The sequence below is a fragment of the Dermacentor silvarum genome, chromosome 3 (assembly GCF_013339745.2).
Source record: "Dermacentor silvarum isolate Dsil-2018 chromosome 3, BIME_Dsil_1.4, whole genome shotgun sequence".
Taxonomy (NCBI): domain Eukaryota; kingdom Metazoa; phylum Arthropoda; class Arachnida; order Ixodida; family Ixodidae; genus Dermacentor; species Dermacentor silvarum.
Genome location: NC_051156.1, coordinates 44,561,132 through 44,572,028, shown reverse-complemented (window position 1 = coordinate 44,572,028; position 10,897 = coordinate 44,561,132). Strand labels below are relative to the sequence as shown.

Below are 10,897 nucleotides of genomic sequence, written 5' to 3'. Positions count from 1 at the left end.
GCAACTGACTGGTACCTCGGTCAATAAAAAGCTAATGCAAGGCTAATACTTTCAATGATATAATGAAGTGACATAAAATACACAGACAACTGGAGTGACACACAGCTAACGCAATTCCCAACAGTGAAATAAATGGTCACCTGCATCATCAAAGAGCCTAGAACGACTCATTATAAAGCATGAGAAAAGGTTTCAATAACTGTACAGCCAGATTGGAGAGCTAGTAAAAAACGCAAATAAATGTATATACAAAACACCATTTACCACATTTGCGCACATAAATATATATAATTCCACCAGCATTTCGCTGCATAAAATATATAAAAGTTGCGACAAAGCAGCAACTGAAAGATGGAAGCAGCTGCACTACCCATGTTGAAAAAAAATATCGAAAGTGACATACATGCATATTTAATCTGACAGAAAACGTCTTTCCAAGCTATATATTACAAAAACTGTACAACAACGTTAAGAACAAACGAGATGAGAAGCTATACCATTCTTGCAGAAATGAATAGTGCAAATAACTTCATGTATCTCAATTTTACGGATACTTTGGTAATTTGGTGTGTGTACATACTTTACAAACAGCTCAAACAAAGATGAGAACGGTGAAATAAGGTAGGAACACACAATAATTCTGACTCAACTAGAAGTTTGTTCGTGACGACAAAGATATTAAGCACACTGGCCAACTTGACAAAGAAATAGCCATGCATGCGTGGCAGACAGCCCGGTGAAACAAAAAAAGGAACGAAAGACGTGTTTTGTAGTATAAATATGCAGGTAAAAAAAAACTGTGAAAGATGTCCTATAAGTGATACCACCAAACAAGGAGAGCTCTTTTAAAAATCCCAACTCTTTCCCATTAAGAGCAACAGATAGCTTATGCATTTGTCTTCTTTGCAATCAATAAATAAGGCTTCCGTAATTTCTCTTGTGTTCTGGTCTTTGTGATGAAACAATTGTTCGTTCTACCCCTTACAGCAGAAAACACAATTTTGTTTAATCACAAAGGCCACGCATACATGGTTTCTTATCTTTGTCAAGTTCCAATGTGTTTACAACCTGTCTTCAAGAATAAACTTCTAGTTGAGTCGGCGCTTGTATGTGTTCCTACTTATTTCATTATCCTCGTCTGTGCTGCTGTTTCAAGTACGCATGTACCACTTGGTTAGGCTGATAAACATTCTCACAAGAAAAAGGAACTACCTCCACTCACAAGGTAGCCAATTCTTTACAACTAAAAGGCAGAACACATCGAAAGTAAGCCTTCACAGCGTCCATGAAAGTAAGTCTTCACAGCTTCACAGCGTACACCACAGGGCAGAATAAAAGATAGTTAGAAATCCCACTTGACGCAGAGTGGCAACAGAGATGCGAGCTTCCTGGTGAATCAGCCGCAGATCAATGGATGTCTCTTGCGAGAAACGACGCCAAGCTGTTCTTGACGAACGACACGTTAGCACCTGGGCATTTGGTGCATGTGTAACCTGTAGAGAAGGGAATGTAGACAGAATTAGAAAATGCAAATTAAAAATCTGTCACACAATATACATAACCACGCACTAAATATTAGTACGCACTACACTGGCAATTAAAAATTTACGTCTCTTTCAAGAGGGCCGTCGCGAAAATGATGAAATGGATTGTTACAGTAAATGTTACCAAAGATACGCACACCGATGTTTGTTTCACACCGGTGAAATATATTCCCGGCTCTCTCACAACACGAAAGACCATGCTATAGTACACAGCCGATACCAAGCAGCAGTCCGAATCTTCGGGAGCAGCAGGGCAGACCTAAAAATTCGCCGAGAGCAATGCGCGCGCGAGCGTGCTAGTGAGAACCGGCACCGCTTCTTTGAAGCTTAGTATCCGCTGCTGCGTGGCTAAGAACATTCCGCGCGATTTGTGTGCCGCGCGTTGCGTACGCGTCCTGTGCGCATTGCACGCTTGCGTGTGTGCAGTGAGCTATCTTCATGAACGTGCCATTCCTCGCCGCGTTAACGGTGCTCGAGTGCGGCGCTTAGCTTGAGGCGCCGATGAGCCGTCTGGCGTTCCTTTCGTTTCTGCAAGCAACGCACATTCGAGTCGGCCCAGCTCAAAGAGGTATTAGAGAACGGCGGCGCGCTTGAGTTATCGCCTATTAAAAGCGTGCAGTACGCCTTAAACGGCAACACGTCACGTTTGATAAATATGCTTACTGCGGTTGGGGTGGCGATGTGTGATAAGGCAAGCCCGTCGGCGGCTTTGCCGACGTCGCCACCACGCCACTGTTCATTTACGATGTGTATCCGTGTAATCATCGCGCCGATGCAGGACTTATCGGTAGGCTGTTCTCCGCACATACCGAAAAGGCGAAATATATTTTGCAGCACACCGCGACATTAGCCACCACGCAAATAGAGGCGCAGTTAACGACTACGCGAGAAAATGTGCACACTAGCCTTAAGGTATACTATGAGCCACTACAGATTAAGAATATTTTTTTTAATATCGCAGTGTCGCTCCAAAGGCGAAGCATCGATTGCGATAACAAATTAGTAGATAATATTACGAACATTTCAATCGAAGCAGCGGCGGCAGCAAGCGCTAGCTTCGCGCGCTTTCGCTCCAGGGCATGCGGTTTGCCTGCAGAAAGTGAACGGTGTGCTTAACATCTGACGATCGTCCAAGTGAAAAAAAAAAAGAAACGCGGCTATGTGCTCAAGAAAACGAAATCACTTACCTGTGTGCAGAAGTCAGACTGCGGCTGTGTTCGGCTTCCTTCCATCGTAAATTCTGCCGCGCAACTCATCAAAACTGCCAGGCTCGAACATCACCCGAAGACCAGTAGCTGCGCCAGCAAACGTCTTCAACGGATAAACATCCCACTTATCATCATAGAGCAATTTCACTAAAACTTGCGTCATGATGTCCAAAAACAAAAGAAAAATGCTTCCAACAAAGCGCGCGCGGCAAGAACCACCGCACAAGTTCAGACGAGTGACAGAGTCGAAAAGTGGTCACAGCCTCAGTATCGTATTAAGTTAATAAAATCGTTCCTACTAAATATAAGCCCTAAAATCCATAAATAATAATTGATAATTTTTGTTCATACAAAACATAATAAATTTTGAAAGAAAACTTAATTTATAGCGTAAAAGTAAATAATACGATTAACAAAATTGCGACTACGAAACTAACGGCACACTGGATACCGTTGCAAAAGACTGCTCACAATAAAGTCACGCATGCACGCACACACTTAAACACTCATGCTCAAACACTGGTTTGGCGTTCATTGCGTCACCTATGAGTAAAAGTTATTACTAATATCTTTATTTTTATGAACAACTTGTTTAAGTAGTTTGCAGCATCTCTGCAGATGACGCGGTAAAAGGTAAGGTATAACGTGGGCGCGTAACTGTTGTTTGATTTCTTTCATTTCTCTTTGGCCTTCGTTCGTTTCACTGAACATAGGAGAGCTGCAGGCTTGGGAGGCTTAAAGCCCCTATATTTATAAAAGTAGCGCCATCCACTTCCCTTCTCCTCCGTTCCACTATCGCGCTCGGCGCGACCAGCGCGATCGAGGCGCGATATCGACAGTGGCGCCGCCTGCGTCGGGCCTGCCGTGGCAGACGACATCTAACGCGCTACCAGAGGAAATCCGAGGAAAACTTCGATCGCGCCCTGCGGAGACGTTTTTGAGGCGCGATTTTGCTTCGTTAGTCAGTAACTGGTCTTAATAATGCCGTTTTGGAAGTAGCAACGCGACGATGCGAGACGGCGCAAATATCAAGTGTGCAACAAGCGTTTGCGCACGCCGGATGGTAAACAAAAAAAGCCTTTTGCCCTCGCCTTGTCGGTTGCGGCAACTTAAGGCGCAGCAGCATGCCATCACAACGAAGTTCTTGTCCCTAACACGTTTGATCCGTTTGTGCGTACAGCACTTTCGTCGCAATGGCCCGAGAATGGCAGTCGGAGCGCGCTGGAAAGAAAAAAATATACAAAAGCGCGACGCGAACTTCCACGTGACACGGATTGGCCAATGGGGGAGCGGAGGAGGCTGGGGCGACAGGAGGCGGCTAAGAGAGGGCGAGGAGGAAGCGCCGGGGTGAGCGCGGTGGCGGCAAGATCTAAGAATGGCGCTACTTTTATAAATATAGGGGCTTTAGGGAGGCTTCCATGGCAAGAATTTTATCGCATGCTTCTGCAAGGCGAGTGTCGGGAGCAGCCGCTGAGACAGCGATTAGCTGCGTAATGTTGCGGCTGTTGCTGAATCCGAAACTACTTCAACGCGCTGTGCTCTCGAAGCGCGTTCGTTGTTTGATATCTAGTACCACGCCCGTTGGATAAAAAAAATGTATTATGCTTTCGAGAGACAGGGTGTGGCACAGGAAATTCTAAGACCTCTGAAGTGTATGTGTACAGCCTGTGCGCGCTTGCATCCCACGGTTCGCACAGCGCGTCCGATGCTCAAAGGTAGCGTCGTCGCTTGTCGGCGCCTGTCTTATCGCCACCATCCGCGCTGCCGCCGTGTCTACTTTTGGGGAACTCCCCATGCACACAGTCACCGTGTTTTCAAGTGAATTTCACATTCTTTTGCTCCCTAAAACGTGCGCATTTTGGATCGCACCTATGGCTATGCCGTATGTTAAAACGACGATGGCACTTGTACGCCGGCGAACAAGTCACTCGTGGGCGATCATGAAGCTGGTTCAACGTCGCAGTTTCTACGTAGCGTAAACGGCTACGAAAGTGGGCTGGTGCCGGACATAGTAGAGTCTAACATGGCGCCTCAAAGCGCGAGCTGTCGCAGGAAGACGAGGAAGTTACATGGGGGCGCGCACGCCGAGCATTCAAAGCGCTGACTGGTTTAGGAACGAGAGACGTACGCGTGCGCTCGTGGCCTAAAGGTTAGAGCACCGGGCTGCTGCGCTCGAAGGTCAACGTTCGGTGCCAAAGTTGGTCACACACTGTTTTCTTTTTACGAAAGCGAGCCCAAACTAGAACCTACCTACCTACCGCAAAGTGACAAGAATGAGGCAAAGATTGCTTCTTAATAAAGTTTTGAAATGTCGCCTTCATATGCGAGTCCTAATTAGTATATGCTAAACTCAACTGCTACACAACAAAAAACAACTACGAAAATCAACACAAATTACTCAATAAATTATTTATTGAGAAGCTCTCAATGGTAAAATATCATTGTGCAACTGTTGAGCGAACTCAAAGACTTTAGAGACTTTGTTGAAAGTCCGTTGATTCAACAATACCCCAACAATACGTCAATAGAAAATCAACAGTCATTTTTGTACGGGCGTGGGCTGGGCCGGGCCGGGTAGAGGAGTTTTTTCACGGGCTCGGGCACGGCCTGTGCTTTTTGACCCGGGCCCGGGCCGGGCTCCGGTTTTTTGACGCGGGCCCGGGCCGGGCTCGGGCTTTCTGCGAGTTATTCTCGGGCTCTCAACTCTGAAAAACATGTATTTTTCGGTTTCGGGCCGGTTTCGAGTCGGGCTCGGGCCGGGCTCAGGCTTAAGGTAAAGGGGTGGCGGGCCGGGCCGGGCGGGTAACGTAGATTACTTCCGGGCCCGGGCCGGGCCCGGGTCTCGCCATATAAGTTTTGATCGGGCTCGGGCGGGCCGCCCAATGTGAAAACGGGCCCGGGCCGGGCCCGGGCCGCAAAAATCGGCCCGTGCAGTGCTCTAATTGGGATCGAAGTGGCGCAGTACTGGAGGGGACGTAAGGAGCCGGCGGAGCTCCATAAATTACTCGTCGCAATCGGGATTCCATGCCGAGAGGTCAGCGCTGCTGGCAAGTAGCCGAGTCAAGGGGGCGATAATAGAGGCGAAATTACGGATGAAACGCCGAAAATAAGAGCACACGCAGATGAAGCCACGGAGTTGTTTAAGAGTGGTTGCCTTGGGGAACTCGGCAACGGCTCGCAGTTTGGCAGGGTCTGGTAGGATTTCCGCTCGTGAAACGACGTGGCCTAGAATCGTAATCTTCCTGGCACCAAAATGGTATTTTTTCAGAAAACCGGCGGCTGTGAGACACTCAAAAGCTTGCTCGAGGAAATCGAAATGAGATTCAAAATTGACAGAAAAGATAACTATGTCGTCTAAGTAGCAAAGGCAGATGCGCCACTTAAGTACCCGGAGGATAGTGTCCATCATCCTCTCGAAAGTCGCAGGCGCGTTACATAGACCGAAGAGTATCACATTAAATTCGTATAATCCCTCAGGGGTCACAAAAGCCCTCTTTGGATGGTCTGCTTCAGCCATCGGCACTTGCCAGTATCCAGAGCAAAGATCCAGGGAAGAGAAAAATTCGGCACCTTGTAGACAATCGAGGGCATCGTCTATTCGTGGTAGAGAATAAACATCCTTGTTTAGTCGGCAGTAATCCACGCAAAATATGATTGAGCCGTCCTTTTTCCGCACCATTACGACCGGAGAAGCCCAAGGACTGTGTGAATACTGGATCAGGCCACGTTGCAGCATGTCATCGACTTGTTCACTAATGACGTTGCATTTAGCTTGTGACACTCGATAGGGACGCTGACGCAGTGGAACATGGTGACCGGTGTCAATACGGTGAATAACCGCTGACGTGCGCCCCAAACAAGGTTGACCGAGGTCGAAAGAGGCCCAAAAATGGTCAAGCAGTTGAACGAGCTGATAGTGCTGAGCTTGCGGGAGCGCGTTATCGACGCTGCGCAACAAGATGTAGGGGTCGGGTGAGGCGGGTGCGGTGGCAGAAGTGATGGCATTGATAGGCAGAGGTGTATCGCAGGGCGCATCAAACGGAAAGATGGCATCAAAAGTGTCGAGACGGCCAACAGGTTCGCCATGTAATAGAGTTGAAGGGCAGCGAAACGAATTGCACGCGTAACCTGCACCGGAATCATCATCAATTGTGACGACTGCAAACGGTAGCACAAGGTTCCGGCGACGCGCACATTCTATAGACAGCGCAAAAAGCACAGTTGATTGGGGACAGCATCACAGGTGGCGGACACTAAGGCGAGAGAGAAAGCAGGGATGACGACGTCAGCAGCGACATCCACTTTAGCAGACGGGCGATGGTGATCGACGGTTGTGGTACAGGGCCGCTATTTTGTAGGGATGCCTTTAATGTCAATGCCTTTTCGCACTTATCGCGCTTTGTAAGTGGTCAGAGCGACGGTCGGCTCACGATATCAACGTTGATAACGCGAGCGGACCGTCGCTCTGACCACTGAAAAGCGCGATAAGCGCGAAAAGGCATTATGACATTAAAGTCATCGCTACAAAATACCGGCCCAGAACGGAGACAAGGCGAGCTGTGCACGAGCGTAGTCGACAACTACATGATGCGCGGAAAGAAAGTCCCAGCCCAGGATAACGTCATGCGATGCATGAGAAACGACAAATTCGAAGATTTAGAGCGCATCTTGTTCACGAGCGGTGCAGGTGGCCGAAGTTTTGACGTGCTGCGAGCTCATGTGCGCAGCGAAATATCAAAAATTGGGGTCGTCAGTTTGCGGCATAGAACTTCACTAATCACACAAACAGCTGCTCCTGTGTCGACAAGAGCATTCGTCGCGACACCATCTACTAACACTGCAATCTCGTTAGGCGGCGAAAGATGAGGCCCTGAAAATTTCGACGACGGCGCAGTTCTTGCCTCAGGAACTGCGGCTGTTAATTTTCCTCCTTAGCATGGTTGGAACGGTGAATTATGGGGGAAAGGGAGCGGCGGCGGGGAGAAGGAGATTGGCGCAAACTGAAGGCAAGTTCGTTTCGTCAGGTGTAAGAGGGTGTGAAGCTCGTTGAGGGACATGGCTAAGGTTGGGAGAGCCATCGCGAAAATATAGTAGGCGGCGGTGACAGAGGCAGGCAACATGTCCCGGAGTACGGCAAGCGTAGCACACTGGCCGGTTGTCGGGAGTGCGCCAGGGGTTTACAGGTGGTCTCGGATGCGAGAACGGTACCTAAACTGGCCGTACCGGACTTGGCGGCGTGTAGCAGTTGGTGGCTTGGCTGGATGGGACTAACGTCAGTTGGGCATAAGATCTTGTAAGGGCCTCAGCAATGTGTGAGCAGCGCCGTAACTTGCGGCGGCGAAGTGGGGGACGAGAGGACCTCAGCAACTTGAAACTGGGTAACCCGACGAAGCGACTGGTCCACTGTGGTGAGATGCTCGGTGACCGATGCCACAACAGAGAGCTAACGTGCAACTTCCTCGCGTACGTATTGCTGAATTTCAGGCAGCGAGGAGGTGTAGTCAATACCAGCGCTGCTGCGATCCAAAGCTGAAAGGTCAGCCGTTTGCATACCAGAGCGACGTGTGGGGATGCGCTGTTTACGCAGCTTAGAGCACTGCACGGGCCTGATTTTTCGGCCCGAGCCCGCCCCGGGCCCGCTTTACGAGGCCCGAGCCCAGCCCGGGCCCGTAATACAAAGCCCGAGCCCGGCCCGGGCCCGGGCGTACATGACCGAGACCAGCCCGGGCCCGGGCGTTCATTCCTAAGCTTAGCTGGGGCCCGCGTGTGCATGACCAGGCCCAGCCTGTAGGAAAAAAATTATTTTTCTTACTTACAGATTGTACCGAATCTGTCAGCCTCACCTTCTCGAGGTTTAATCAGCTCCAGTATATAAGCAATAAAAGGCCGAAATCTTTGTTTCTCCCACGGGAACATTAGTAATCCGGCCCATTGCCTGTGCTACTATTTTTTCCGGTGGTGCACATGCACTTACCTTGATTTGTACGATATGGTTCTATGATGTCATTTAGCATGCAAATATACAGGGCATTTCATTTTAGCTGAACCAAATTTTTAAAGATTGCCTGTGGCAGAAAGCACAGTTATTATCCTTGATCTAAACTACTCGATGAGTCAGCAATTACTTCCACGATAAATCAAAACACCTAATTGAATAATTTACATAATTACGTTAATTAACGTTTTAAATAATTATGTTATGGCACATCTTTCAATAGACGAATTATAGCCGCCGAGTTCGCAAGGCGTATCCACTTGGAGCGAATTCTCAGGACTAAACCAGTTTCGAGATAATTTTCAAAGTGTCCGACGAAATCAATCAAATCAACTCAATTTATTGTCCAGTTGACATGCTAGACGGTCATTTTGCACTAAAAGCTACATATGTAGCTTGACGTGACCCATAAGACCAGGCAAGGCAATACTACAGCAAACAGTGTGCACAAATGCACAATAATTCACATATATTTCCAGCTCTCGCTGGAATTCCTCATAGACGAAATAGCTATGAACGGAAAGACAAAGAATATTTGCGTCACGGCGAGTTAACAGAATTGGAAAAAGTTTTAACAGAATGCGTTTTAAACAACACTATAATAACAATACTAGCTATACAAAACAACGCAACACCAGCTATACAACATAGTATGAGACTGAATTTTACAAGATCAACATTTGCTATGAAAACCGAAACAGGATTTACATTATATACTCAGAACCATACACAAAGACAGAATAATAATCACATCAGATACATTACAAGCGACTAAAGTGCCAGCTGAGTTCTTTCTTACTGAAATTTTTGTATCTTTTCAAAGTGAATGGTAGGTAATGTATTAACGACTGATGCTTATAGAGTGTTCTGAAGTATGGAACTGACCATATCTCAGGATTTCTTGTGTTCGCATTAATGCGACGACGCTCTAAGGAGGCTAATTGTTTTATGTAGTTCCAAGCTAATTCTGACATGGATGGCCTGATGGATGGTCAAAACACCTGATTGAATATTTAACATAATTACACGAATTAACTTTTTAATTATTTATTTTACGGAACATCTTTCAATCTGCGAATTATAGCCGCTGAGTTCGCAAGGCGTATCCACTTGGAACGAATTCTCAAGACTGAACTAGTTTCGAAATATTAATTTTCAAAGTGTCCAACGAAATGCATGGGCGTTCCAGTTAACTTTTTGAGGAAAACGCTGTTTTATGCATTGAAGCACAAAAGTAACTGGCCTTAGCGCTAAAATAATGCCATAGTATCGACACTGGTAATAGTGCGATCGCAAAAGCGGTAACATGGAAATGGTTTGAGGAGTGGTTCTTTGTATAATTTATTTTTCCTTACGCGGAAACAATGTTCGTCTTTGCGGAAAAGAAAAAAAATTAGCGTAGCTTGCACTTGCGGCGCAATGCTACCGCGGAGATGATGGACACCTAGCTAGCCCTAGCTTTTGGGCTAGACTAAGCACTACCAAGTCATCCCCACCATTTCCCGGAATTTATTTATTATTGATAGATTATCGACTAACTATTGATTGGCTATCAATTGCCTATCGATAGGCAATTAGTCCCCACCATTCTTAGCTAGACTTATCCAGGCTCAGCTTCCATAGTTCACAGGTGTATGTGCCATTGCGCTTGGACCCTTTCTGCACGCTGCCAGGATCGGCCCACATTTTTTGGATTCATCGGACACATTAGGCCCGGCTGAAACAGCTCCGCTGTTAAAATGACAATCTGTTTCACTATTTTCTTTGATAAGATATAGTCATCTGATAAGATATGCAGTCAAGAGAGCGGTGTGGATCTGAGAACAAACGGGAATAACCGATATTCTAGTTGACATTAAGCGGAAAAAATGGAGCTATGCAGGCCATGTATTGCGTAGGATGGATAACCGATAGACCATTAGAGCAACAGAATGGATACCAAGAGAAGGGAAGCGCAGTCCAGGACGGCAGAGAACTAGGTGGGGTGATGAAGTTAGGAAATTCGCAAGCGCAAATTGGAATGAGCTAGCGCAAGACAGGGTTAATTGGAGATCACAGGGAGAGGCCTTCGTCCTGCAGTGGACATAAATATAGGCTGATGATGATGATGACAGTCATCTCGCACGTGTCACTTCAGCTTGGCACAGAAT

General features: G+C 47.2%; 1 long non-coding RNA gene across 1 annotated transcript; it reads right to left on the bottom strand.

Annotated features, from left to right (window-relative positions):
* Positions 1-358: 358 nt before the first annotated feature.
* On the bottom strand, positions 359-2,951 carry LOC125943765 (uncharacterized). Its single transcript, XR_007465882.1, has 3 exons — positions 2,732-2,951; positions 2,565-2,634; positions 359-1,493 (listed from the first exon to the last, which is right to left on the bottom strand). It is a non-coding gene; the product is annotated as an uncharacterized LOC125943765 (long non-coding RNA).
* Positions 2,952-10,897: the final 7,946 nt, after the last annotated feature.